Source organism: Cynara cardunculus (genome assembly GCF_001531365.2).
Source record: "Cynara cardunculus var. scolymus isolate 2C chromosome LG 8, CcrdV1, whole genome shotgun sequence".
Taxonomy (NCBI): domain Eukaryota; kingdom Viridiplantae; phylum Streptophyta; class Magnoliopsida; order Asterales; family Asteraceae; genus Cynara; species Cynara cardunculus.
In genome coordinates this window covers 3,425,760-3,431,090 of record NC_037535.1, presented here as the reverse complement: position 1 = coordinate 3,431,090, position 5,331 = coordinate 3,425,760, and positions in this window count along the sequence as shown.

Here is a 5,331-nt window from a genome sequence, read left to right as displayed (position 1 = left end):
TACAACATATTCAAACTTTCGGGTCAGGCTTCTTAATATTTTCTCGATGATACGTTTATCTTCAATAGTATCTCCATTCAATCTCATTTGATTTATCAAGACAATCACCCGATTGTAGAACTCCTCAATTGATTCAGATTCTTTCATTCTCAAGTTGTCTAATTCACAGCGTAAGGTTTGTAAGCGTATGRTCTTAACCYTATCCTCTCCCYGATAGGTCTTGTATAACATATCCCAAGCATCCTTCGATGAAAGTGATGTTGAGATCCTCTCAAATATGGCCTCATCTACTGCTTGATAAATGAAGAATAATGCTTTCCTATCTTTTTTCTTATTTTCCTTCAGTTATGTGGTTTGTTGTGCAGTCAAACCCGTTTGGTTTGATGCTTCGTGTACACCATTCTCGACGATGTTCCACAGATCTTGAGATTCATACAGAACCTTCATCTGTATGCTCCAATGATGGTAATTTCTACCATTCAACTTTGGAAGTTGGGGTTGTAATAGATTGTTGTTTTAAGAAGCCATCTACGATTTTTTTGTCAATTCCTACGCACGGTTTCTGTCAATGAACCGTGGCTCTGATACCACTTTGTTGCAAAAGAGTGTTGTCACTAAATTGCAGGAAGATTAATACATTTAAGGGCTGTCCCCTTTGAGAAAAAAAAACACACGTACACAGAACAGAGGATTAATAATTCATCATGTCTATTGAAGTTCAACAATTTACGTATATATAAGACACATTATAACAGTTAATAAACTGTTATTTAACTACCCTTAACAGTTAATTATTACCCATTAACAGTTATTAAGTCTAGATTAATTATGCCACTTAACAATGAAGTCGCCAACAACTATCCATTTCCATGTTGTAGAGAGATTATTCGATACCTTAAAGGTGTGATTGATCTTGGCTTATTTTATTCAGCTTCAAATAAATACAAGCTTGTTGATAGTGATTGGTGTGGAGATTTAAATGACTGGAAAAGCACGATTGGGTTTGTAATTTTTCATTGGAGACACGACTTTTACATGGATATCAAAGAAGTATACAATTGTCACTTTGTCTACTTGTGAGGCTGAATATGTAGCTGCCACTTCATGTGTGCCATGCAGTTTGGCTATGGAATTTGTTAAAGAAGACAAATTTGATCCAAGAAGAGCCGACAAATATTTGCGTCGACAACAAGTCAGCTATTGCGTTAGTGAAAAATCCACTTTTTCATGATCGATCCAAGCACATTGACACTCGCTACTGTTACAGAGTGTGTGACCAGAAAAGATGTGCATTTGGAGTTTGTAAGGTCTAAAGATCAGATTGCAGATATCTTCACCAAGCCGCTCAAGTTTGAAGATTTTGCAAGACTAAGAAGTTTTCTTGGACTTGTAAAACATGAAGGGGTATGTTAGATTATAAACTTGTTTTTGTCTAAGATGCATGGGAGCCAAGAAGTCCAAGCCCAAACCCTTGATATATCTAGAAAACAAGTTGGGAAAATCTAGAGTCTTTTATTTAATAAGTTTGCTTTGGAAAAAATAGTCTTTTTATTTAATAAGTTTGCAATTAATAGTTGGTTATGATATGTGGATGAGATTGATCTTCTCATCCTATAAATAGATGGCTTCCTTATGTTTGCAAATAAAAAATGAAGAAAAAAAAAGGATAAAAGAGAGCTGCTTGAATAAAGTTAATTTGGAGTTTGAAGGAAAAAATTGTTCCTTTGTGTTTTGAGTTCTCTCCAACAAAGATAGCAGTCTTGGTCCTACCTCTAGACGAGTGTTTCCAGAGCCTTGTTTCAGTTTCCAAATTCCGTTGTAATTACCTTTTGACTTTATCCATTAACGGGTTAACCACCAATAACCATCGACCTCACATATAAATATGTAAAATGAGAATTTGGGTAGAAGTGTCTCGATTTCACAGCCTTTGAAAGAGAGAATGATCTCAAGAATTATCCCAACACGAAATTCGTGAACTCAAGGCTAAGAGGGTCGAATTATTGTATTCTGAAAGTGCTTTCCGACTCAATTTTTGATTTTTATTCGGTCCCTATATCTCATCTGAAATACAGTCCCTAACATAAGTTTTTCTTGTACCAACCTTATAAGTATGGAAATGGCCACTAGTAACCATCAGCCGGCCGCTGGTTTTGGATTTGGCATCCAAAATTAGCGACCATAATCTGGTTAATTAAATTCATCAACTGGCAGGTAATTCACAATCATGGGAATGTTCTTTCTTCTGTTGCACTCTGGTCTAGCATTAGCCAACTGGCCATCTCTGTTGTAAACTCATCAAATTATATATATACCTTATTCTCTATGAATTTTTACTGAAGGCTTGAAGGAATTAGGATTCCCAAATATTAATTAAAGATCACCAACTAAGATATCAATGACTCTACAACCAAAAAGATCAGTTGAAATTTGGTTTTATATATGGTTGAGAAATATACAAAGCTGGACCAGATTCTAAGCAATTATCAAGCTAATTACTTTACAGATTTTTTAATTCCTAAATAGCTGGATCATTCTTGTTTTATATATATAGTGAGTTTTTGGGGAAGACCCCAAAAAAATAAAAAACTGAAGATGTTACTTTCCTGATTTTTATGCACATTTGTATACCATACAAATAAATGGTCATTAAGGCATTTCTCAAATTTCATCTTTTTGTGGTTTTCCGTGAATCTGACTCTCTCTCTCTCTCTCTCTAATATATGTTATTATCATCATCATGGTTGGCATTGTGGATTACTAGATCAAAGTGCTTGATTCTGAGCGGTTGAACCAAAATTTGAGTAGACACCTCAATCTCATAAGCAGCAGTACTACAGAAATATCATTTTTTAGTGATATGACCATTTATCAGCAAATTAGCTAGTTGATTCATTCTTAAACAGCAATACCCCTGATTTATTATGAAAAGTGAATACATTCTCAATGTGAGATCTAGCTACCTTAATTCATGCTATTGAGTAACTAATTGATCATGCCGCCGGAGCATAGTCATAATCTCGGTCATCATCATCGTGACCATCTCCATCCGATGCCGCTGGAGCATAGTCATAATCTGCATCGTCGTCATCACCATCTCCCTCTGATGCAGCTGGAGCATAGTCATAATATGTGTCGTTGTCATCTCCATCTCCTTGTAACTTAGCTGATGGAGGATAGTAGTAGCCATTAGTTCCATGGCTGTATCCCTCTGCATGGTTTCTAAATGACCGCCTTCTGATTGTCTTTGCGGCATAAGACATTTTAAATTCTTTATGAGGGGCTGTGAAACTTAGAGCTGTGGTTTTAATTTGAGTATGAAAGAAACTGATGCAATTAGCCATATTTATGGGCAACAGAAGCTGCCTGGGCTTGTTCTAGCACATGTTATTGCACAAGTCTAAGTGTGGAGTCGCGATTAAAGATTGTGTCCAACGTATATGTTATCATCCATGCATGTGTCAAAAATCCACGAGACACACACACACACATATGTATGTATACGTTATTTAATTAGTGCTAATGGTGAAGCATCCTTGTCTAGAGCTATCTACTGAAAAGAAAAGCAGCACAAGAATAAAGGAATTAATGTTGGTGGGGGCTATGTTTCATATGTGTTGGATTGTATATAACACTAGTTAGATGTCAAGATCGTACAAAAGATTCCTCAAACAGCCTCATGTGTATCGCTTCAAAATCAACCAAACCAAACAAACTGAGTTATATTCCACCCAAAAGTAGGGTCTGGACATATGTACAAAGTCAAAATATAGTTATATTCCCTTTTTACCTGACCTTCCACACGACTGCAAACATTAGAGATTTCTTTGATCTTGTTCAAGATGACTACTCTTTGGATGAGTAGAATTTTGACTTGCCTCTAACCTGGCTTACATTTCTTATGTATATATGATCATTAGTAAGTGCAATTAACATTGCATGAGATCAAATATGATGAACTTGAATGGAAACCCCACGCTCCATTAATTATATATGTCATGAGTGAGTTAATTATATATAGACATATGGGTTTGTGTTTTTAGTACTTATTTTTACTTCTTGGTAAAGTTAATCGATAACACTACTCTGAAAGCTTTCACCAATGGACATTTCCTTCAAATATCCATCTGTAAATTCAAAGCTGTTGGTTGTGTTAACTATAGGTAAACCAATGTGAAAAATCAACGTGTCAGAAATCCGTCAGTAAATATTGTACTTCAGGACCTGTGACAGATCAAATGATAATATATATATATATGTATATATATATATACTGCACCACACCTGCAAATTAGAGTTTACAAATGAATGTTCTACCTTCCTTGTAAAAAGTCATTTTGTTGGTCATCCTTTGCAAATATCCGATGGATATTTCCGTCCTTATTTTAGTAGTGCTGGGAGAGATCAATGTTGGAAAGGTAATTAAGTGATGACAGATCATTTGGCACAAGTCAATCCATGAGTGGAAGTGTGGAGTTGTGAGCAAAGGTTGTGCATGACATATACTAAGATTCACAGGGATTTTCTATATTTTGTGGCCAAAAGATGAGATGCTTTTTCAAGAATCAAGTGCAGCATCTATATATTCAAAGAATTTCAAATGATGATTAAAATCTTCCTGGTTTCTTTTAGTAGGAATCTTGATGCATTGGTCGCCACACAAAGTAAGTTAGTGTGTGTATATACAAAGGGAGGTTTTGGGGAAAACCCAAAAAAAATTAAAAAGGGAGGAACAACCTGTAACCATTCGTCCAGTATGCACATGTGCTTACAATTAATTGAAGTTATTCTTATGCATGTGCGCATGTAATATGCATATGTGCATATTAGACAAATTGGTTACAAATTACTTGCATGTACATATTGTCCAGATATACAATTACTGGGTTGTTCCTCAGTTTTTCATTTTCTATGTTTTCCCCTGAACCTAATATATGTATATATATATATATATATATATATATTGTATATATAGCATATTATATAGAAACCATGAAAACCAATTTGTATGCCCTGTTTTGTGCATAGATGAAATAACATATATGAGCTTTCAATATCTATTGTTTTATAAATGAAACGCAATGAGTGTGATAAGAACCCGTTTTATACATGAAACTGATACTCAAACTTACACAGAAGAACAAAGCATGTGAAACAATATAAATTATAGCTTAAAATTAGACTCATTTGATGATTGGTTTATTGTCACATGTGTTATTTCATCTATAGAAAATATATGAAAAATTGTTTTCACTGTTTCTTACTTTTAGAAGTTGGTTTCTACATGATTTGCAATGTGTGTGTGTGTATATATATATATATATATATATA